The 25,238-nt window shown below is 46.2% G+C and overlaps 2 long non-coding RNA genes across 2 annotated transcripts; one reads left to right on the forward strand and one right to left on the reverse strand.

Annotated features, from left to right (window-relative positions):
- Window positions 1–5,114: 5,114 nt before the first annotated feature.
- Window positions 5,115–13,253, forward strand: LOC147656020 (uncharacterized). The gene is made up of 2 exons (XR_015279901.1): window positions 5,115–6,458; window positions 8,365–13,253. It is a non-coding gene; the product is annotated as an uncharacterized LOC147656020 (long non-coding RNA).
- On the reverse strand, window positions 9,436–17,217 carry LOC147656021 (uncharacterized). Its single transcript, XR_015279902.1, has 2 exons — window positions 17,113–17,217; window positions 9,436–10,251 (listed from the first exon to the last, which is right to left on the reverse strand). It is a non-coding gene; the product is annotated as an uncharacterized LOC147656021 (long non-coding RNA).
- Between the last annotated feature and the right edge of the window lie 8,021 nt (window positions 17,218–25,238).

The raw sequence follows: 25,238 nt of genomic DNA on the forward strand, positions 1-25,238 counted from the left end.
GTTGCAAACCAAGGTAAACTCTCGCCTTCTAGTCCACAGCCAGGCAGACTGCAACAATAACACCCGCAGAAAAGGGTGTGCTCCCATTCATCTCAATGGGTGTTAACTTGGAAGGGTAATTATGACCCCCCCCTGCCCCGGTGCCAAGAGCTCTAACCATTTCACTGCTGAGCATCCCAGCCCATAAATAAAGCCTCTGGCCGGCTGTGCAGAAAGCTGGGAGGGAGGGAAGCCATAGGCGTGGACTTCTGGATGTGCCAAGAGTGTGAAATGCTTTGGTTCCTGCTGAGCCTCCCAGCTTTTCCACGAGCCTGTGGCCATCAAGGCCACGAAGGGATGCCCCGGAGGAGCAGCCTCGGGAAAGGAGCCACAAGCCCTGGGGAATTTACTGTGATTTTTGGCAAAAACCACCTCGCAGCGACTTCGGCTCAGCTGCACAAAGGGATGGCTGGCAAATGCCTTGTGCTGGGTTTCCCTGGGAAACTCAGCTGGCGCTCAGATAAACAAGGTCCCGGGGAGCAGAGGGGGGAGCAGGGTGGGGGTGGCTGTGGGGAACTCGTCCCTTCCTCTGAGCCAGCATTTGTGTGTGGAGCCACTGGTGAGGTCAGGTCCTCACCGTCCCCAGAGCTCCACAAAAGGCACGTGTTTTAATAATCTAATTAGCCGAGACAGCCAAATAGGGGGAAGAAAGGAAATGGGTAAAGAAAGGGAGTGGTTCGGGCAGAGTCACACAGGCTTTGCTGCCTCCATCCCCCTGCTCTCTCCCTGCAAGCATGGAGACAGGCACAGAGCCTTCTTCTGAGCAGAGGTGTGCAGCAAGGGGCATGAACTGCTCCAATTCATTAACTCTGGAACCTACAGCTCCAACCAAGTGTCTCTTATTCATTTCTGCAGTACAAGTATGATTAAATAAAATAATGGGGCATATCACTGGCATCTCATGTCCCATCATGTGAGAGTGTCTCCTCCTGACACCCTACAGATGGACCAGCAAAGAACTGGGGGACTGGCATTGTCACAGTGTGCTTCAAAGGGAAAAAACAGCACAAGACCTTGGTGTTAGCACCAGAAATCATCCATGTACCTCCAGCTGTTTTTTTCTATTGCCCCTGAAGTTTCTTCTGGTAAATGTATCTCAGTGGGGCACAGTTGAGTCTAATGTAAATAACTCTGTGCTCCTCTACTGAAAGTAAAAGGAAGGAAATTAATGACAACAATAAAATAAAGCTCAAGCCTCCCACTTACAGTCAGTGCTGGCTCTGCCCAGTTAACCCTTGTTTGGTTTTGGTTTCCTGATAGCCAGGGAAGGTGGTTTCCTCTTAGTTTGTGTTGTGCTATTTTAGTTTTCCCCTCTGAAACTGCCTCTCTGCTCCCAGCAACAGGGATGTAAAACCCAGCCTGCTTTTAACTCCATGCTTATCATTAATAATTTAGCTTTTGCCACGGGGGTGGCAGACACCCCAATAAGGCACTGCTGTGGTTGGGGCTTTAGAGGTGTAAAAAATATCATTAATGGTATGTTGATATTCAGGGCTAATGGGCCAATGTGAAGATTTTAATCATGTATAAATCCCCCACATACTAAACATGAGGGTGAGCAGCATGTATTACAGAGCCCTGATTAATTTTTTCCTAAGATAATAAAAATAAGGCAGTATAGGTGGGTGGATGTTTCTTTCCATGGCCTATTAATACAGTTTAAATGACAAACCTCTGTGTCTACAGCCATCCAAAGTGATGGAGAGCTTCATGTCCCCTCCAAATTTTAATTTATTAATTCCCTTCCCACTGATGCCAACTGAGTAAATCCCAGACTGCAGCACGTGTGGACTTGATGCACCTGCTCCATGCTATTTAAACTGAAAAATGCATAAATAGCATCCCCCTCACTTTAAAGAAGAGGAAATAGAAGCCCCAAATTAAGCTGTTTTCTCTAAGTCACACAGTAAATGCTCTGGAGACATTTCTGTATGTAAATTCTGCACAAAAATAAAGACATTTGGGTTTTGGACTGTTTGTCTCATCAGTGCAAGTGTTGCAGATTGTCTGAAAAACCAAGTTTCATCATGCTGGTGAAAGTCAATCTGATGAAATTCAGCCATTTTTATTTCCAAATGAGTGTCCCTACACAGACTGGTGCTTTAAGAGGTAGGTTTGTTTGAAGTTGGACACAGCTCACCCTTCAGAAAAGGGAGATAAATTCTTCATAGGTTGTCCACACAAATTCTCCCATCAATTATTAAGGTGCTAAAGTAAATGTTAATGCCCCCTTGGCTGTTTGTAAAATTGAGCAGGGATTGGGTATTGGAAGGTAAAAGGAGCATGCAGAGTCAAACACCTGCTAAACACTGGGGCATGGGATGAAATTTGGTAATAAATATCTCATTTTTTTTTCCCTTGGCCAGACTGGCTGCTGTGGAAGTTTTACCCAAAGAGATATGCCCATCCCAGGTCCTTTAGGACTGATTTCACTGTTGTCTACCTCTGATCTGGTATAACAAGGGAGGAAGAAATCTGCTCTTTGTCTTGCTTTACATCATGATCCTTTGGCTCTGGTCAACCCAAAGGTGCTTTTTGCTGTGACCTTTTGCTCTGCATACTCAGCATTTGGGCTTGGGTTGAAAAGACGCAAAAAAACTGTTTATTTGTGCTGCTGTCTCACACAACCACAGCTCTTGCCTTTGTGTGACTTCCTTGTTTCTTTTAACCTGTGGGACCCAGCTGTCAAGGGATTCAGGCCCAAGGCAGAGAGCAGCAGTGTGTCCAACCATGCTCATACTCCAATTTCTCCATGAAAACCATGTACACCTTTTGTCTGGGGGAAGCAAAACCTCTGTGGAGTTGTTGATGCAGCTCAAGACTCATTCAGTGCCCAACAGGTGGAAGGGAGGGAGCCTGGTGATCATCAGGCTGCTGGGAAATTGTATTTAATTGGCTTTTCTGCCTTTGATGTGACACAGAGAAGCAGCTCCAATGCCCTTCCGTAGCACCTATGAAGAGGAGAAATCCCAGAAATGGAGAAGATACTACTGCAAGCAGTATAAAACACCTCACATTTGAGAGCTGAATTGGAAGGGTGGGAAGGGGGGTAGCTGCCCAGATCACTTTGAAAGACAAAGAACACAAGGTGTCAAACAATATTTCATTTCATTCACAGATTAAAAATCAGCCCCTTCTGATGTTTTTCGTCCCTTGCTGAGTCTCAGGAGAGAACCCATGTGCTGCCCCTCTCTGCTTGCACACCCCTTTGGTGATAAAGAGCTGGGTTGGTGCCGAGCAGCTGCAACTTTATTTGAGCTTTTATCTTTTGTTTTGTTATTTAACAAGCCCAAGAAGTGGAGAGGGAAAATGTGTGCAAAGAATTGCAGAGTCTTCGAAAACAAGCCAGAAGGCGTAGAAGAGGTTTGTGGTTTGTCTCCCAGCCTTGGCCAAGGTTTGACCATTTTATAGCAAGGTGGGCTGCTAGAAAGGGGAGTGCAAATAACCAATCACACTTCTTGTCTCAATAAAGTGATTTACAAACCCGTCCTGGATGTGGAGGGGAGGAGGGAGTAGACAGTCTGATCTGCAGACCTCCTGAGCGGTTCCCCAGGTGAGAAGGTGCTCCAGAACACTTGCATGTGAAGGAAAATAAAATAAATGCACTGCAAAAACAAAGCAGCGAGGTCTTTGAGGTGAACTGAAATTCACAACTGAAACTCCTGTGTTGTCTGTCTTTGACAGCTCTTCCTCTTTTCACCATCTCCAGAGAGGCAGATGGGGTTGCTGCTCAGACCAGACAGGATGGGAAAACATCTGCTGTGGTCCTGGCTGTCCCTCCTTGTCCTGAGCGCTCACCCTCTGCTCCCCAGCCAGCTACATGAGGGATGGGACATCCTCTTGCTCATACCCTTGTTCCCAGAAGGTCAGGTGGGGATTTGCCCTGGGGGTCAATGGGATGAGTCTTCCTGAGGTGTGCCCAATGCTGTCCTAAAGCCCTGAGTGGTTTGATGCTGTCAGTGAAGATCCATAAGCTGGATGCACAGTCAGACCGGGCAAAGTGGGAGGGAAAAAGCAACCTTTTCACCATGGAGGTGTTTTAAGGATTTCAGTGGTGCTGTGTTTGATCACTCAGAAAGAAAATGTTTCCATGATGCAGGAAACCCATAGGACAGCAATTGTAATACATGGGTGATACTGGGTGGTAATGAGGTCTGAACAACATCAAAGTTCCTTTGCACTCATCCCTGAACTCACACAAGGATGTGCTCCTGATATTCCTGGATACACCAATCTGAGACAAGAGGCTTTAGCATAACGCTCCTTTTACAGCTGACAAATAGGATAGACTGGTAGATGGAGGGTTTTTTTGTGTAGGGAGGTGTCTGGGAAGTTAAATTTTGGTGGGAATTTAAAACCCCATGCCACTTATAGAGCTTGAAACTGTGTCCAGACCAAAGGATGGAAGTGGTGCTTTGCTTTAAGCCTTCATTGCTGAAGGCTTAAAGCCTTCTGGGGTCCAGCCTGTCTTTGCCCCACAGAGGCTGCCACCCTGCAGACACAGGGACATCAGCATAGCCAAAACCTTTGGGCATGAGCTGTTCTGAGGCTGGGCCAAAATTCACTGCACCAGGCACTATCAGGGGATTAATCACAGGAATCTTCTGCGTGCTCACCTTGGGCTTCTCTCAAAGTCACCATGAAGGAAGATTCATCTGACCTCAACTGAGATTTCACACAGGGTGAAACCCCGAGTTTAGGGTGAGTGATATGGGTTGGAGAAGTACTTTAGAGAAGAATTCACCCTTAATATGGAGTGAATGTGCTCTGGGTGATCATGGATACCTGTGACAGTCACTCTTCTCATGTAGTCAAGCTCTAAATTACATGTCAAGGATGTTGGTGGAGCTGAGAGACAGACCAGCTCTCCAAAGTGGCTGATTTAAGGCCCAGAAAACACAGTTTCCTTTTAAACACACACACAGAGACTTGGCTGGATATAAGAATTTTTGTCCTTCAGAAAAAAACAATTTTTTTTTTATTTTTTACAAATTTTTACAACAATTTGCTTCCAATTTATCATTGCAAATCTGAACAAAAACACATACAATTTAAAAATGTTTGATGGAGAAAGAATAGAAAAACCATTTGGTCTGATACAACCGAAACCTGATAATGTCAAAACTAAACATAAAAAGAGGTGCAGCATAAATCCCAGAACAATAAAATGTAACACACATTGAAGGTATTTCAATTAATATTGCAATGCAATGCAAAATGATTCAAAACAAGTTGAAACAGGACCTCTCTATGTCACCAAAACATTTTAACATTGCTGAAGTGAAACTGAGAAAATGGAATCTGCTAAAACCTTTCACTGAAAGATTTTCATGAACATTTTTGTCCTTGTGTGTATGCATTTTAAGACAGTCATTTTGTCAAAAACAATGTTAAGCATCTCTTTGATGCGAGGTCTTTATTTTTCTACAAAAATCATATCACTTCCAATAATTGGCAAGACCTAGAAGCAATCAGGTATTTACACCTATCCAGAGCTGTTAGAAACAACCCCTCAGACCCTTTTTAATGCACATCAGAACTCTTCTGTTATTACAGGCAGGTACTTTTTGGTTGCTGGATAAATTTCAGAGTGAACACTTTTGGTAACACTGCCCACAACATCTACATTGGGCAACACCATCCTCAGACCTGGAAAATCCATATATTCACTGTGATGGATATACATTTCCTCCCCCTCATCAGCGCTGAGCCATCTGACACATCCCTCCTTCCTCATACCATTTAACAAACGAGGTAACTAATTATTTACCTCTGGCTCAGCTGGAGTCATCCTTTTGTCATTTACCATTGATGACTAATTAGTTGCACTCCAAACAACTGGTTGCAAAGCCACACGTGCTGGATGGCTTCCCACCTGGAAAAGAATTGTTTCCTCCCCCTCCCAACACTGCTGACAAGGTGGATAGTCTGTGCTGCTTTCAGGATATTTTAAACCTGAAAGACAATCAAGTCAGAATAGAAGAGCAGAAAAATGTGTTCACGATTGTGTTCCAACATCAAAGGTCCCGGCAACAGCAGGGAATATAGAGAGGTGCCTCTGTGTCTTTTGTGCTCAGCTGGGACCTTGTTCACCATTCAGCCTCTCACCTGCCCCAGTTCCCAGATGCCCAGAGCTTACAAAATGCTGTGGATTTTTTTTTTGTTTGGTTGTTTTTTTTTTTCTCAGAAGTACTCTTATTTCTGTGTCTGACGAAACAACTGCTCTGTGTGCTAGTGGTGAGATCTGGAGGGGAAGGATGTTTCAATGCGCTCCTGGACCAGGCTTCCAGAGGGTAAAGGCTTCATCACTTCTATCACCTGCAACAGGGTCAGCTGATTTGCATGAGAAAAGGCAAAATTACCCCTTTCCAGCCTCAGCCAGTGTGTCCTGAGGATCTGCAAATGCCTGTGGCTAAGCTGTGAGTTATGAGTCTACAAAATCTTATCAGATAGAGACTGTGGTGAGTTGCCAGGTGGCCAGTGCTGACCTGGAGTGCTGGGCATGGTCACATCCTCCCTGAGCAGAGAGCAACTGGATTCACTCAAGAACTACCAAGAACCAGTACCAGAGACAATGGGTACAGGGGCTGGGACCAGGAGGATTCAAACAGCTAAAGGGGGTCTGTCTCTCTTGTGATATTTGTTCCATCATCCTAGGGGTTTACCTTTGTTCACAAAATCTGTCCTGTGGTATGTAAACCCTACCTTGAACTTCCTCCAAGCTCGTCATTTATAAATGCAGGTCCACAGCGCAGCCTGATGTGGGTAGGGAGAGGAGTGAAGGCAGCACATCCCTCAGAATTGGGGGAAGGAAAATCAGTGAAAAAAGGAGCATGAGGGAAGGCAGTGTCCAGGCAAAAGGCCACAGCACTCTGACTTTCATACCCCTTCTCAGCAGGCTCCCTTTGTCACAAGTTTCAGCCTTGTTTGTCTGTGCTGAGGGCCAGGGGCAGATGGATTTTACCTGGAGTGCTTCTCCTCACCTCTGGAAGCCCTCTCATCTTCTTCTTCTCTGCCTCTCCAGGCCAGCAGCAGAGCACCACACAACAGCACCCTCCCTCACCCTGCCACCATCTCCCCTCCTGCCCTTCCCCCCCTCTCACTGTGGTTTGACACAGAGGAACCTGAATATTCGCTGTGATGTTTGAATCCCAGCCAAAACTGAAAGCGAGACCTCGCGACTGGTCCGAAAGCCTAAAAAACATATGGCATTAATTCTGCTTTCCCACAGTTCCTAAAACTGCAATTAAAGGCAGCCCCCACCAACCAGAGCCCCATAACTCAGCTCTGTGATTTATTGGAATAACGAAGCTTTAGGGGAAAGTTGGCGAGGAGCAGGAATTCCACGTCCAGGAGCTGGGCTCCATGCGCACGGCCGGGTTTATTTTATAGTGTGCCACCGGTGAAAGAGCACGATCTGAGAGGGACATGCCTTTGAGAAAGCTTATCTGTGGCACCCATTTGGCTTCCAACAAAAAAACATCTCCTGCTGATGCCTGGCATGAGCAATCAAACGGAAGCTGGCTGGGGATCATCTCTTTCCCTCATCCAGCAGATGCTTTTTCCCATCAGTAACAAATGAACGTGGTCCACAAGATGACAAAGACTGAAAATCTCCTCTTGCCCAAGGAAGTGCTTTTTCATATTCACTTTCTCAAAACCAAGGCCTTTCAGCTCCTTGGCTGTGAGCAAACTTGAAAGTCAAGCTGCAAAGCTCAGATCTAGTTTTTTTTTAAATATAGCTGAATAGTCTGGAAGGGGAGGTGGGAAGGAGAAAGTCATTCTACCTAAAGAGGCAGATTTCTGCCTGTCTGTTGTTTTGTTAATGCCTATTATGATGATCCTTCCTAATGGTTAAATGCAGCAGAGAAGTAGAAGTGGGATAAGCCAAATTCTAGAAGACATTTTATAATCTTTGTGAGTCGACACTTGCACATCTCTGTAACTCATATGATAAAGGCAAACTTCAGCCAAATTTTTCAGAGTAATGCCAGAAAGAAGTATGGGAAGAAGCACCTTCTCCACTTAGAAGAGCGTGTAGTAGGAAGACTAAACACATCAAACATCCATCTCCTTCACAAATCACAGTCTCTGTCTGCTGTTCAGCTCCAATTTCCAGCTCTGTACTTGCTGATATAGAAGATTGCAGGAGCACAGGTCTATCTGGTGTTTGGTACCACTCTACTTGTGGTGATTTTGCTCACCCACACCACTGAAAAGGCAAACCAAAGTGCCCCCTGCCCAGTTCATTTAGCAAACAGAAATATTTTGTACTGTACCCAGTCTGTGTAGTTGCCTGATAACATTCTTAAATTGCATTTACAGGTGCAGGAGAAGATTATATTCACCCCATGAAGAGCCTTAGGCTGCAAAGCCTGGTGTCAGTGTGCTGTACAACTCTTGTGCTGGCAATTAGCGGAGTGGGGTACTCGCCCTACTAAGAGGCCATTTGCTGAACACCTGCCTTGATAGAGATCTCCAAACATCACTGCTGATGGGGAATTGTCACTATGCAACTTTATACCAGAGCAGGTGCAGTGGAAAGCTGGCTGCAGTGTCTGGTGACAGGAGACTAAAGCTGTTTGGTTTGCTCTGCCTAGCAAAACAAAAGTGAGACATAAATGGAAATCAGAAGCCTTTTCCTAATTGTCTCAGGAATGACGTTTTGGCTGGCTCCCGGAGCCCTTCAAGCAGAGGACTGGAGGCAAGAAACCTTCAGGGTCTGAGGATGGAGTTTCTTGTGGGGACCAGCTGATGTGACAGGCATGAACTTGAGGTTAGAAGAGTCAGTGAGGATGATATTTGTCCCATCTAACTCCAGACATGTTCTCAGCTATGTTAGTGCCTCAAAGTTCCCATGGTCAGTGGGCAGAAGCAGAGATGTAGGGCATGATTCATCTTCCCCAGGCCAATCACTCACTCACTCCCTGCAGCACTCTGACTATTGATCAGTTTGGTGTCCGGTAACAGCAACCTGAGCACAGGGTACTGAGGTTTCTGCTGCTGCTGCCTAAATGGGTGCCCAGTGATGCTTTTCAATCTGCCTCTTCACCCAGCTCTTCCACCCCACTGTGACAGCCCATATGTGGTCCCAGTCCACAAGTCCAGATTAAATTTTCCATCTTCAGGTCTATTCATGAGTTTTACCTAATAAAACTGGACCACTAAAGGTAGGAGTGATCAGGAATGCTGGTGGTTTTACAGAACTATAGGTGCCTGGTCAGCATGCCTTGCTCACAGCCTGAGGAGAAGGGAAGGCCTTGGGAAGGCCTTACTGAGGCCTTTCACGACTTAAAGGGGGCATTAGAAGAAACATGGGGAAAAACTTTATAGTAGGGCTTGTAGTGATAGAACTAAGGGTAGTGGTCTTAAAAATGAAGGAGAGTAAATCCAAACCAGAGACAAGGAAGAAGTTTTATTACAGTTATCGTGGTAAAACACTGGCACCAGGGAGCTGGTGGATGCCCCAACCTTGGAAACATTCAAGGTTGGTTTGGACAGTGCTCTGAGCAACCTGGTCTAGCTGAGATGTCCCTGTTCACCAGAGAAGGAAGTTGGGAAAAAACAATCATAAAAGTCCATTCCAACCCAAACTATTCCATGATTTACAAAATTAAATCATTAAATGTGGGAACAGGAAAGGGAACCACATTGGCAGAGACTGTTCGGCTTTTAACCCTCCCTCCTGGAGTCCACTCCAAGGTCTTCAAGGAAATTCCTTTAATTTCCCTCTTGATAATGGAACATATAGTGAGGATATAGTGAAAACCTCAGTAATAATCACTGTCCTACCAGACATCCCTGTGCTGTAGGCTGCGAACCACCTCACCAGAGCAGCTCTCAGCACAGCACTCTGCTGTTGAACAGACAAAGCCAAAATGAAATCCAGAGGTCTGGAAAGAGAGAGATCCAAGTGGAAAGCAAGATGCAAACAGATGGCGGTGATGAACACAAGGAGGACCCTTCTCCTTGACACCTTCAAAATAGGTTTCAAAATTTTCTGAGATGTTGCTGAAGCCAGAAGCTTGTGGAGATCTCTGGGAAAATAAATCCTTTTACAGACCCTTCTGAAATTGCCTTTACACCCACCATTACTCACAGACCACAAATGGAAAATCACTGGTTTGGCAAGAAACAGCTGGAGCACAAAGAAGACTGTGACGCTCTCCTCTGACTTCAAGTCTGTAGCATAATGGAATGGTGCTTGCTTTGCTGAACATAAAAATATACAAATAATCAGAAAAACATGGTAACAGGATGACAAAACCATGGTATAATATTTCCCAGAATGACCTCGAGGCCATAAATCAGCCCTCTGGATTGTCAGCAGCAATCCAGCTGAACAGCCAAATTACCCCAACATCCAGCCTATTTTATTAAGGGTTATTGCTGTGCATTATTTATTTACAGAGTGCTGTACATGTAGACACTGCTTTACAGGTACATAAAAGACCACCCTGAGGAGTTCAGTTGCACTCCAGGCACACAAATATGACATTCATGGCAGCAGCAGCACGGGTTAACGATGGCAGTGCTGCTTCAGGTTTCTTGTTTCCCTTTTGATTCTATTGCACTGAAGTCAAACGTATTTTAAACTCCAGACTTTGAGTCAACCTGTTTGTCTGAGGCAGTACATAGCCATATTATCTCAGAATCAGAGTGTCTGATGGGTTTATCTGTCCCATATAGGAAAGCTAAACTTGGGTCTGGGAGCTGACAGTTGGACTGGCTGGAAATTTTCCACCCAAATGTTTTTGTCTTTGATTTCTAATGGGAGATGACGTTTTTAGCAAAGCAGGGATTTTTCATTTTTTCATACAAACTGGGCACCCCACTTGGGTAAAAGGCTGGATTTGCACTTGTGTGTGTGTGTAAAATTCCCTCTTCACTTTCCCTATTCTGGAAAATGGGGACAGGGCGTTAAAATGGGTGTTAAAACAGGAGATGCATTATAATAAATAGAAGCAGTATTTTCCATCTTCAAATTCATGTTTCATAGGTATTTAGCATCACTGCTCAAACTCATTCAAGGGCACAAGTTCATGTGCTGGTGAGAGAAAGCAAAGGAGCTGAGCAGTTAGGACAACTGCAGATTTACTGGGAATACTAACAAGATATTTCCCCCCACTGCACATCCTAATGCAGTTGCTGAGTGTCTTTTCTCTCCCAGTTCATGGTTTCTTGCAGTCCCAGTGACTGGTGGGAGTACAGACATGGCAGTCACTGTCTCAGACAGCAGTGGTTTCTCATCCAGCCAGAGCAAGCCAAGAACATTTCCCACCATCAGCATCAAAGTTCCCTTCTCCAGATGTCAGCAGGAAAGGCAGCATCTGTCTGTCTAATGGGAAGTCTCCCCATCTCTCAGGGGTGTAGGAGGGATTGCCTCTGATTTTTGTTCTTCAAGCATTGTTACTCTAGACTTAAATATGAGAGGAACTTTTACTCACCCAGCTATTGAAAAGTGCTTCAGATACCAGTGGAAATGTATGTAAGCTATTAATTAAGGACTTAATTGTTAATTATTTCAACACTGAAAAGTATGCTAGACCCTCCCAGTCTGCTGGGATACACAGCCCTGCCCTGGGGAGCTATTGACTCCTTTCTGACAGCAAGGAGCAAAGTTGTAATGAAGTGGTGAGAGGCTGAGGAAGAGAGAAGTTGGGGCATCTGCTCAGGCATACCAAGCACCACTGTCCAGCCAGGAATGGCAGAGATGGAAAACTAGCACCTGGAATGAGGAAGAAACTTTGCTTGTTTATCTCTCAGGCAACCTAGCTAAACACATCTTGAAAATGAATGTAAAAGTGAGATGAGGCCTAATTTCCTGAGATATGAGAAGTGAAAGTTCTAAAAGAGTGTTTGTGCAGTTAAGATGTAAACTTGTAGATCTTCCCAAGCTGGGATTAACTTCTTCCTTGGCCAAAATGTTCAGTATGTAAATCACATTCCTCAGAACTTGGGCTGCCTGACTGGGAATGCCAACATACCCAAGGGGACTGTGCCAAGACAAGCAGGAGTCATGCTGGGAAGTGCTGGTAGCCCTGGTAGCCAGGGCTGGCAGGAGCTGTGGCAGGGAGTGATCCATGCATGAGCTGTGCCGTGACTCGCACAACTGCCTTTTCCTCACACCCAGAAACTCAGCCATCTCCAGTCTCGCCCAGGGCAACAGAGGCTGCCAAAAATGCAACTCCAGCCATCCCTGGGAGAGTTGGAGAATTGCAGGCAGAGCTGGGAGCAGCCTGGAGCCATCACCCAAGAAGTCATCCCAGGCTTTTCTCCTCCAGTGCTCTTTTTTTCGTGGAATAACTTTTAATGTTGGTGAATAACGTGTGGTCCTTCCATGGTGCTGCTGCTGCTGCCACCCCTGTGCCTGGTCCTTAAATAAAGTTGAGGTGGAGTCTAGCCCTGAACACAATATTTTTGCTAATAAATCCTCCCCCTTGACCCCTAGTTTACCCCCATGTATTTTATTCCCCCCATGTAGTTTATTCCCCATGTATCAGGAATTAATTATGTGTATAAAAGCTGTCCCGACTGTGCCACAGGGTACAAGCACAAGAAGCAACAGGTCCTCCCAGAGGTAACAACTCCTCACTCTCAGGAGCTGTGATTTAATATGATGGAGACAAAAGTGTCTCTTGGCAGCCAAGGAGAGTCAGATCCCATCATGTCCAAACCCCTTTGCAGCAGGGAACCTCCTCCTGGCTTGCACCCTGAACCGCGACATCTTTGCATCAAGCAAAGGTTGCAGCCCCAGAAGCCTTGATCCTGTGTATGCTTCACTTCCCTGGCGTGAGCAGCCTTTGAGGAACCTCTCAGGTTTACAAAATCGTGCTGAATGTTGGAATGGGGAGGTGAGTGCTGGCAGTGGCACTGCTCAGAGCACGGGCATGCTTGTGAGTTCAGCTTTTCCAGGGCCACAGCAGGAAAAAGCTGAGGCCAGGCCAGATGTGAGTGATACACATCACTTGCAAGGCAGGAAACGAATCTCTGTGTTCCTGCTAACCTTAGAAAGCAAGTGCTTGGATTGCCACACTGAGGATTTGCAGCAACAAGGAGAATGTAATTAAATAACAGGGATGATCTCATTATTGTAATGATGAGGTGTCATTTAATAAGGAGAATCCAGCACTGGGAGCTGAGAACTGGAGTCCTAATCCTGGCCCTGGCTCCCAGCTCTGGTAGGTCATATAAGGCCGGCATCCTTCCTTCAATGTGTTTTTATGAAACATAAAAGTTTGCAGTAGCTATTGCAACAAAGAGACACACATTAACAATAAAAAATGTCTTGTTCCTTTACTTTCTTTATAAAAATTGGGTTAGTGCAATTTCCCTTTATATGAGGGACAATGAGGGTCTCCCAGGTGAGACTTATGCAGAGCCCAGAACCATGAGGTCACTGAAGAAAGTGGCAAGGCTGCTCCAGTCCTCAGGATCTTCCAAATGCACACCTAAAGGCTGATTATCAGGCCCTGCTATGGCACTTCTGGGGTAATGCAATCTTGGGGAATTCTTTTCCCAAATACTATTTGCTTTAAGTATATATATTTTCTTTTTTTAAAAAATATATTTATATATATATATATATGCATATGCATGTGTGTGTCTATAAGGAGAAGGTTCAGGAAGTTTTCAAAGCCATATGACAAAAAAGTACAGTTGTATTTAACTGGGGACCTGGCCATGCATTATGTGTATCAAAACCCAAATCACTTTAATGGCTAGATCTCTTGGATCCAGCCTGTCCATCCATCCATCCATCCATCCATCCATCCATCCATCCATCCATCATCCATCCATCCATCCATCATCTATCCATCCATCCATCCATCCATCCATCCATCCATCCATCATCCATCCATCATCCATCCATCATCCATCCATCCATCATCCATCCATCCATCATCCATCCATCCATCCATCATCCATCCATCCATCATCCATCCATCCATCCATCCATCATCCATCCATCCATCCATCATCTATCCATCCATCCATCATTCATCCATCCATCATCCATCCATCCATCCATCATCCATCCATCATCCATCCATCCATCCATCCATCCATCCATCCATCCATCCATCATCCATCCATCATCCATCCATCCATCCATCCATCATCCATCCATCATCCATCCATCCATCCATCCATCCATTCATCATCCATCATCCATCATCCATCCATCATCCATCCATCCATCCATCCATCATCCATCATCCATCATCCATCCATCATCCATCCATCCATCCATCCATCCATCCATCCATCATCCATCCATCCATCCCAGAATCCTTCATCCTTGTTACTGATGCTAAGTTTGGGAGGTTGTAAGACATGTCCCTCTCTTCCCCGCTTATTTTCTGCTTTCATTGTGCTGCACATTTTGGGTTTTTAGGCTGGGAGCCCTGTGGGATGATGTAGGCCAGGAAAAAGGGCTCAGCAGTGATTTCAGCAGGGCTGCACACACATCTGAAATCCTTCTTCAGGGTTTCTTATTCCCTACCACTCAGCATGTTCTGCAAGTGTTATTTGTCTGTTGCTGAGGCTGAGATACCAAACAGGGTCCCCACAGAGCCCAAAATTTTCATCCCAGATTCAAGCAGAGCTTCAAGCACAGTTCCCATCAGCTGTGCTGGTGCTTCTGGGCCACCTGTGAGACCCCAGTGCCACCACACATCCCACCAGCACTAAGTCCCGGTGCTCACCCTGCTTGTGCCACCATGCCTATCCCATTTCTGTGCTGAGAGACTTATTGGAGAGGAGTGGTTCCTCCTGCATTTCAGAACACAGAAATCTCCCTCTGTCCTGAGTGTAGGTTGTTGCTCTCTTTTCCCTTGGCAGAAGAAAAATGGAGTATGGAAGGGATTTTTCCCCCCAGCCTGACCTGCAAACACTTAGAGAAGTCAACAGCTTTTCTCTCTGGTCCCTTCCAGAATTACAAAAAAATTAAAACTGGAGCAATGTGTGTAGCAGATTTCAGCTCAGTCTCACAGCCTTATCCCAAAACGAGTCTTTGCATTTTAATTTTATCATTTGCTTCTGAGCCATACACGATGCTGCTGGTTTCCCTTTGTTTTTACACAAGCCAAACACAGTGGGTAAAAACACTGAGCTGCCTCTCCAACATGCACCACACACACACAGAGCTCTGGGACACATCCATGAGAAGCTCTCCTCCCTTCAACAAACATTCTGCAAGGCAAAATAAACCACTGGAGCATCCCGTAATCAAGATTGCAGTTTGGGAATCCAGTGTTTTGATCTTTGCCGTGGCAGGATTCAAGGCTCCTAGGCTGTCATCTCTTGGGTTTTGTTTTTTTTTTCCATTGCCCAGATCCTGGAATTTTTTCTTTCAATTATTTAAGAGAAGCTGTTGAGGCCTCCCATTTGGGCAGAAAAATCTTAAAAGCCTGAACATACAAGTTTTCTAAACTTGAAACAACCTTGCAGTCTCAGAAATGACCAATGACTCATTTTGTAATTTCCAATGTTAAAATATCCATAATGTTGTTAATCACTCATATTAATATCACCATCCAACAGCGAGTTTAATGAGGATGCTAATGAGCTGCTCACTGCCTGCAATCCAAAAATCACAACTTTAATGTGTCGTTTCTTCATCCTTTTGCTTATAGAAACACAGAATCAACAAGGTTGGGAAAGACCTCTAAGATCAAGTCCCACCTTTAACCCAACATTGCCAAGTCTGCCAAAGGATGATGCCATAAAATGCCCTAAGAAAAGCTGAGAGCAGCTCTCATCTGCATCACCTAAAGCAAGGAGATATCAGGAGAAATTGTGACTTTTTGGTCGTCTGGTTTCTGAGTTTTGACATATGATTTGGGTCAGGCATAACACCAATAACAGGTATTGAGAACACAACCTTGTTACCACTAAGCCCTAATGATGGTTTCTGATGGTCCCAGTAACTCCAGCGGGACCGATTCCCATCCCTGGAGTTCACATCCTGGGAACCTGGAACAGAAAACCGGGTAAAACACCAGGTTTCTCTGCAAAGCAGCCCGGGCTGGATTTTCCTCTCCTTTCCACAGGCGTTTGCAGTGCTTCAGGAAGGTTAGAGATGAGCAAAACAATGTTTGAGTGGTTTGAAATATTGCAAATTACTGCTTTCTACCATCTCCCCCTGCTCCCTGGCATTGTAAAAGCAAACCTAAAACCACTACATTTCTTTGCAAAACCTGTCATGAAAAATTCTTCCTGTTTTCTGGCTGCTTATGAAACCACCGGGAAAAAATTGTTGAAATAATTGTCTTATTGCTATTGCTGTACAAAGCACAGCCTCTCCCAATGGAGGTGAATGTCTAGTTTTCTTTATTCAGAAAACATATCCAGGACACCAAATTTCTGGGATTGTCTGGTTAACCTTGCAAGATGGAACCCAAAGAATTTCCCCGTAGACTTATTTTGGTTTTTCCTAAGTGGGAAGTGCACAAGTCCCATATTCTCTATTAATCATTTGAGGAACCACAAGAGAAAGAAAAAAAAAAAGTCAGCATGAGTTCCTCTTCCCTCACAAGCTGGCTTGAAGGTTGTTGTGGTTGGAGAGAGGGGCGTGAAAAAGGATAAAAAAATGATGGAGCAAGGTGGTTTAATAGAAATGCCAAACCGAGAGCTCATTCCTGACATCTGCCAGGCAGTGGGGTAGGTGCACAGGCAGAGCCTTCACCCAGCAGTGAAACCACAGTGTGGGACATTTTTAGTAGTGTTCTCTTGATGGAGGTTAAAAGTAGTGGGAAGATGGAGATCTCACTGCTCCTTGTGGGGCAGTGGGACATCATTCCTCTGTGTGTGTGTATGGAAGGATGGAAGGGGTGCAAGGGTGAAGGGATAGAGGTTTGGAGAGGTGGAGAGGTGGAGGGATTGAGGGCAGCTACATATCCTTGCTCTCAAAGAACATCCTGGCAAGGACATCCCATGGTGTCCTGTCCCACCACCCTCCCTTCTCACCACTCTAACCCTAAAATTTGCATCTCTCAACTTTACTGGCCTAAAGCCTTTCCCATCCCATATCTCCCCCAGTCCAGCTCTGTCCCACCCAAGCACACTCACCTCAGTTGTTGCAGCTCCCCTCCATCCCCAGCTCTTTTCCCATGTGTTCCACAAGCAGAGCAAATGTAAAATGGGCTTGGGCAAGAGGGGAGGGGAAGATGCGGAGGTCAGCTGAAAACAGACACATGACCTTATGATTGCACTTTGAAAAATGCCAATTTCCCTGCCCCAGACATCAACAGGAATGTCATTAGTGCTGGACACTAATGAAGGTGATCTCTTGGCTAGGATAAGAGCAGGCCAGGGAGGCAGAGGAATGACCCAGAAGGGATGTCCTGTGCTCAAGGTGCTCAGCTGGGACATAATTATGTGTAGTGCTTGTGCCTGGGTGACCTACATACAGAGCAAATGTGACACCGTGCTGCCCAATCAATACCTGTCAGGTCACATTACCTGTTATCGATGAACATGGCTGTTAATCCCAACATTGTATTTGCAGAACTTCCTGGTCTCCTCAGGGCTGTCTGGGGTGAAGTTTTGCCTGGCTGAAGCCTCTCTAAGGGAGAGAAGGTTGATGGAAGAAGGGTCTTTGTGCATGGAGGAAATGTGTAGTTTGTTGCTGCTGGCCTGCTCGTGAGGTGTCCTCATGCCCCTAAAAGCAAGGTTTAAGAGATGACTTAAAATCTGCATTACAGGCCACAGATCCTGATTTAGCCATGTAATATGAGCACTTAACTGGGGGAGACAACTGTAAGCACAGTCCCCAAGTGCAAGGCAGATAATATCTCTGCAGGAGGCTGCTCTCAAGGCTGTGAATCGCTGTCTGCAGGGACCTGTCTCTTTCCAAAGCCATCATTGTTGATCTGGATGCTGCACTCCTTGTGAGATGCTTGTGGCAAGGATGGATCCAGGCAGGGAGAAGCTGTGGCAGTGGTGTGTGTGAGGACTGGGGGGTGAGGACACGGGACAGTGACCAAGGTCATGCTGTGGGTGTGAGGTGGTGCTGGGGGCTGTGGTTCCTCCAGTACAAGGGACTTTCCTTCTGCTCTCACATCCCACAGGAGGTCTGCTTGTCACTCTTCAGTAGGATTCAAGCACACAAGACCACACTGCAAATTTTGGTATTCCAAAGCCCCACTTTGATATCTGGACATCATGACCCAGGAGCTGGCTCTGTAGCTAAAGAAGGTTTGCTGCTGGGCTAAAAAAAACCCCAGTGAGAGGGATTTGATGTTGGGTTGAGGTCCTGGCTAGGAGGACAGTGTGTTTGTGTGCATGGGCTGAGCTTTTTGCTGTGGCCTTGCATGTTCCATGGAATCCTGGAAAACCCAGCGCTTCCCACAGCCAGGGTTTTCCCTTTAGTCTTCAGCCACACAGAGTTCTCTCTTCCTATAGAATCATAGGATGGTTTGGGTTTTAAGAGATCTTAAAGTTCATCTGGCAAGGTCAGCTTCCACTAGGCCAGTGGGAGCTTTGCAGGACAGGTCTTTATTTTACATTTATTTTCTATCAGACATGGTTCTTCAGCTGAGAGGAAGGAAAGACCCTGCAGATGGAAGACTGTCCCAGCAGTTAAGGCTCTGGCCATGTTCCCTCACAGCTGACTTGAAAGAGCCCCCAGTCACCATCTGTTCTCAGGAACAAACTTGTGGTTTCAAAACAAGGGCACTGACAGTGAAAAGGCACCCAGAGGGAAATCCCACACCAACAACTTCTTAAGCAGAAGTGGCAGTCTCGGTGTTGTTAAAGATGCTGCCACACTCAAGCTGATTAATGCTGTTGGTTCAGTTGGATGTCATTTCTTTAACCCAACAGTGTTTTGGATTGGGCAGCAGCTCTTCACATAAAGTTTGTTCATAGCAGGAATCACAGGAGTCCTGCTGGGAATGCTGAAGTCAAGGGAAGGGAGCAGTGGGGATCAGTGGGAATGAGATGGTGGGAAGATTTTGGTGACTTGTAGCCAATGTGTCTGTGTGTGCAAAACCCAGCCGTGACCTGGCTGGACTCCAGGTGGCTCATCCATGTGCCACAAGCCCTACAGTGTGTCTGATGAAGGAACTCAGGTTTCATGTGGATAATAAAGGGCTGGTTTTAATCTCCCTGGATGCTGTAGAGCTGCCCACACATGTGGCTGCGGTGTTTCAGGTGAACCAGATCCAGTTTCTGCAGAGAGGAAGCCAAAGGGAAGCTCTGTCTGAAATGCTCCTGTGGGAATGCTCCCTTTCCTTGCTGAGCTTTCTGCTTAGGACTGGCCCAAAGCAGCTGAGCACTTCTGACTCTCACAGGCATTGGGATTTTGCCTGTGTGCCCTGGAATCTCTTGGCTGGGCTCTATATTCCAGCGGTGTCCACAGAGCATGAGGATGTGAACCACTGCAGGTCAGAGGAGCAGAGCCCAGAGTGCTGGCCCCATGAAAGTAAAGCCAGGCTGAGAAGTGCAAGGACCAAATGAGTCACCAATATATGATAGGTCTGGGTCCAGACAGGACAATTAAAGGATTTCCTTTACCTGGCTTTTCTGATTTGATTAATTATCAATTCAGAGTCCAATTTAGCAGGTTGTGTGTGAGGTGCACATCACACACTTGCCCTCCAGAATTTCCCTTCTCATATTTAAAATGGAGAATGCTTCAGTGTTTAAGGTCTGAACAAACCCTAGAGCATGATGCTGATTTGATATCTGAGTTAGGAGAGGGCCAAGACAACTCCTGCATTTGACCTCCAGGTCCCTTCTCTGTCCTCCTGGCCAAGGAATGGGGCTGTGTGTTCCCTTTGAAAGCAGAGGCAGCTCAGAGTTGGCCTTGCCAGAAGGTGACATCACATCAGGACACTGTGGTGACCAGCCAGGTCTAACCTGGGGGATCAGGAGCTTTCTCTGCAGCTGTGATGGGAAGATTTTGTGGGAAATCATCATATCATTCCAGCTCTGTATTCAAACCAATCAGGTTCTTCATTAAAAATCCTAACAAGAGTATGATATTGACGGATGAAGAGGTAAAAATCACAACAGCCAGCTCCTTTTGACCTCTGGACAAGTTCCTGTTCTGTGTTCCTGCTACAGGTCAGGTTTTGTCTTCACAAACAGAACTTTCTGTTTCAGATGAGGCTCATCCAAGTACTCACAGCTGTGGGTCACTCCAGGTCTACAGCTGCACTTTGCCTCCCAAGACTCTCTCTATCTGGATAAATCTATAATCTGGGATGTGGGGAGCCCCAAACCAGTGAGGATGACAAGAAGAGAGGAGTTTCTTACAGGTTGTTTAATCTCTCTGAAGAGAAGCAGCTCAGCAGCTTGAGCCTAGAGAGCTTGGCCATGCTAAAGTGTCTGAGGATTTGTTCTGTTGGTGTCTACTGCTCTAGAAACCCTCATCATGCCCTGCTGACTCCTGGGTGTTCCACACAAGTCCTGTCTGGTGTCTCAGGGACAGGCTGCTGGGCAGGGGTAATGCAGTGCTCATCTCCTGCTGGGTTTGAGCAGCACTTTGCACACTCCCATGACACCTCTGGACATGTGCCTGGTCCCTCATCACCTCTGAACAGCAGCCAGGAGAGCTGCAGGAGCCCATGCCTGCCTGAAACCATTTACACAGTCCTTGAATATGTGTTGTTAGTTTGGTTGCAGCCAGGTGATGAGGCCAGGTAACATCCCTGTGGGCCGTGGGATGGAGACAGGGACTCCTTTCCTGCAAGGTGAAGAAGAAAAGAGTTACCCAAGCCCACATATGTGCCAAATCCCAAATCCCATCCTTCCTTTCCTTGCATTTTAACCATCCCTTGGTGACCCACTGCTCCTTCTGGCACTGCTGCTCCCTCTGATGGGGAGCATGGAGGGGATGCTGGATGCTCTGACACCGGGACAGAAGTGACAGCAGCAGGCTAGAGCCCTGCTTTGCTTGACCCCAGAGGCTCTGACACCCACCAGCTTCTGGCTGAGGCCAGGCTGGGATGTCACCTGAGCCAGGGCTCTCCATGAGCAGCCTGGCCTGGGTCCATGAGAGCACACAGGGCTGTCTCCATGCTGCAGCTGCAATCTGAGCCCTGGCTGCAGGGCAGGCTCTGGGTAGTGGCAGGAAGGTATCCCCAGCAGGGAAAGCAGACTCATCAACTGGATCCAGGGGAATACCCACAGAATGCCCTCAGGAACAAAAAACCCTCTCCAAATTTCCTTTGATTATTCCTGGTGGACAAGTCACTTTAACCCTAGGGCTCAAAGGCATATTGGAATGATGAAATGACTCACTGGCAGACCTTGAAACCAAAGCTTATTATTCCTGGCAGCAAGCCTCAGTGCCATTTTAATTTGTGGCTGGCCCTGGCATTAATTTTTAAAGCATTTTTAGGAAGGGGAGATTTTGTTTGGTGGCGTTTTTCCACAAGTCTCCTGCTGACTGCAGCCCAGGTAATATCCCAGTCAGGTTATTCCCATGTCAGAAGGTGGAAAAACCACAAGTCCAGGAGGTCCCTCCATCCTTTAAGGAGAGCTGGGATCTACATGCTTCTCACTGGCCATGTCATCTCCATCCCTGGGCTGTGGTGCTTGTCCACCTCAGTTTGAGCATCACCACAACAGCTCAGGTGTGGTTATAATTTATGTATAGATACACTTTATATCTATATATCTATATATAGATATAAAGAATATTTATCAATATTCTGGTAGCTGTATCAACATTGGTAGCAAGAGCCTGCATGCTACACATACAGTTACACAATCTGAATTTTAGCACACATATAAATGTATTTACTTAAGATGAATTCACTGGGGGAGAGAGGGGAACCTTTAGGCCAGAGATGGACAAAATCCAGTCAAAACCTGAGAATACCCAGGAAAAGAAGAGGCAAAGGACAAGCCTGCCCAAACCTTCCTCTTCCATTGCACCCCTCACTAAATGTTTCATGATAAATATTGCCTTTGTGCTCAGCTGAAATGTTAAAGAAATGTTTCTGTGAATTAGGACAAAAACTCAAAATTCCCTTTGATGGTTACAGGAGCAGGCAGAGGAGACAGAGCCTTTCAGAGCAGGCAGGGATGGAGTATCTGGGCTGGGAGGAGAGTGGCTGTGGATGCTGGATGAGGCTGTGGATGTGAGGCTTGGGTCAGCTGAGGTCACTTCAGCTCCCATCAGCGCCTCCTCTGCAGCTGAGCTTCAGAAGCCAAAGGCACAAGTGCCACTCTCCTGGCACTGCTCAGGAGAGATGGCTCTGCTGGAGCTGGACCCAGGGAGCAAAACCCCATGGGAGCATTTTCCTCATGGCTCTGAAAAGAACAGAGAGAGCAAAACACCCCAAGCTGGAGGACACCACAAGAACCTTGCCTTGGGACTAAAAGAGGCCTCATCCACATGGAATGTCACCCAACAGGGTGACAGAGAATATGGGACACCAAAAGTTGCTCTGTTTTGCCTTCCAGGGCAGGATTTTCCTCCACTGAACAGTCACCAAGGCTTGGTGAGGGCTGTGTGAGGGTTTCTCTGCCACAGAGCACCTGTGAGAATGCAGTGGAGGCGTTTATTTAGGTTTTCTACACTTCAGTCTTCCTGTCTATACAGCAGAAAAGAAATAGCTGATGCCTGTGCTGTCAAGTTGCTGTAAAGATACAGGGGCAAAAAGGCAAGCTATCCTAAAAAAGGTTTAATAAATGTGGAAAAGTTCAGAGAGAATTAATTCCTGTTGCAGAACCTCATCAAAGACTCAGTTGTCAAGCTGGCATGTCTCAGGCTGACCCTTTCTTTCTTGAGGGTTCCTATTCACAGCAGTGAGACAAACCCACATTTTTCCATTGGGAATTTCATGGCCAAAACTGGGTATTTTTGTGTCCTGCTATAAACCAAATCAATGTCAGGTTATATAAGCCAAAAAGATAAAAGTTCATCAACCTCTGCCTTCGTGGGGTGAAAAAAGGCACTTCCAGGTAAGGTTAAGTTCCTGCAGTTCCCTTTTTACATAACTCACAAGGATGGTCTGGATTTTGGACCCTGTAGGCTCCTGAGATTCTCACCAAGGGGTTTCAAGCAAGAGCTGTATTTTATTAACAAGTCTGCTGGCATAAAAGTAGGAGTTTTGGGTCTGATTCCTCAAGCTGAGACCTGTTCTCATGAATATCTGAATGCCCTCAGCTCCTGTCAGGGTGCTCCATCTCTCTGGGGGTTGAGCCCTTCAAGATCCTTGCAGCTCTGTACAGGAATTTTGGGTGGGGAAGGGGGAGCCTGCATTGGAAAGGAGCTCCAGTGCAGTTGTAGGAGACAGGAGGTTGTGACCCACGCTGGGAAGCAGCCAAGAGAACGGGACTAGCATATGGAACAGGCTCTTTGAATGCAATGTATGTTGCTGACTCTTAGGAGTAATCAGCAACACCTCTTTACATGCTGTATTTTTTAGCACAAATTGAGGATAAAACATCCTCTCTGCTGAGACAGCAGAGTCCACGTTTCCTTCACAGACAGCTTCCCCCCACTGTGTTACAGGTATATTGTATGCACTCATCCCACTCCCTTTGTTTGAGATAAATGCCACAATTCCCTTTTCAGCAGCAGGGAAACTGAGGAACAGGCACTTCAGCTACCTTGCCCTTGGCCATAGACCTTGTCAGTGGCAGAGCTGAGATGCAGGCTCGGGAGCTACATGTACTGCTGCAGCTTTATTCCTGTGCTGTGTCAGAAAATATTATGTCTCACTTTGATGCACCCAGATTTTCTTGACATAAATTGCTGAAATTGCTGAGAGAGGCATTTATTTCAAAGTTCAGCACATTATACGTAGGGAGAGAGAAGTTGAGTAACTGGAAAAATCAACTTGGAGTTGCATCACTGGGAGCCAGAATGTTTGTTTAGTCCTTTGTGAGATGAAGCAAGCTTCAGTTTGGCCTCATCCAGGCATGATTAGTCAGGAGATAAGGAAGGGTTTCTGGACGGGTCCCTGATACTGAGCAATTTCAGGCATGGCTATATCTTGTGAAGGAGGGGGTAGGGGGAGAGTAACAGCCTCTGTTCTCTGTCTGCCCCAGCAGACAGTCCTACAGGCTCTCAGACACAGATTTCCAAATGACCTGTCCCTCCCATCAGCTATGTTGGTTCTTTTCCCCCAATTCCTTCCTCATCCAACCAAAAACTGCAGTAAATCATAAACGGGGGCACTTTGCAATAAGATCCCAGTCCAGTCAGATCAAAGGCAACTTTTATCTCCCATTTTCTTCGAGGTCCAAAACTCACAAGAGCACAGCTGCTGGCCTGAGGTTGCAGCTGTATTGCTCCCAGATGATAAAATAGCTGTGGCTTCAAGGTCCTCTGTGTTTGCTTAAGCTGAGACACTCACCTCCTGCCAACTCAAGCAAAACTCTTCACTAAATTGTTCACACAGCATCTCTGTCTCCTGTTCCAGTGTGGGATGATGCAGGAGAGAAAATCATGAGGAAATTCTCCACGACTTCTGTTTTTTACCTGCTGTCCCACAGTGACAGCTGACCTTGCTGGTATTTCTGATTTCATTTAGTTTCACATCTCATGTTGTGACACCTGATGCATTCTGCACCAGCCGGGGCAAATCTTGGTCAGCCTTTAAATCACTTTTGGCCTTTAAAGACCTGCAGTATAAATGGCAGAATGAACATCTTGCTGTGAGGTCTGGGGGTTTAGGGACCTTTTTTCAAAAGCTGAGATTTTGTAGATCATAGAACCGTAGAATGGTTTGGGTTGGAAGGGACCTTCAAAATCATCCAGTTCCAAGCTCCTGCCATGGGCAGGGACACCTCCCACTAGAGCAGGTTGCTCAAAGCCCCATCCAACCTGGTGCTGTTTGTCTAAGAATTTACCTTCTCACCCAGACCTTATCTAGTCCGAGCCTTGCTCAGGTTTGCCAAAGAAATGTCATCTTGATGTATTTAGAGGTGATCAATTGCAAAAAGCAAGGTCTGAGCTCTCCTATTTAAAAATCTACAGGTTTTGGATTTAAACTTATCTCAGAAAAGCAAAGAGTTCCCACCTGTCACCTCTCTGGGGATAAAAACCAGAAGGGACAGTGTTTTGGCCCTCAGGAGCAGCTTTAAGTGAGATGGGATTATTTACCCTTTTTCACCCGGCAACCTTGGCTGGGAAGATCGGTGGACTTGGCAAGGCTGCTAAAACCACACTCAAGAGAAAGAGTCCAAGGAGCAAAGCAATTAAATCCCAGTGGTCCCGTGCAGGGCTGCTG

The sequence above is a fragment of the Cyanistes caeruleus genome, chromosome 1 (genome assembly GCF_971803275.1).
Source record: "Cyanistes caeruleus chromosome 1, bCyaCae1.hap1.1, whole genome shotgun sequence".
NCBI lineage: Eukaryota > Metazoa > Chordata > Aves > Passeriformes > Paridae > Cyanistes > Cyanistes caeruleus.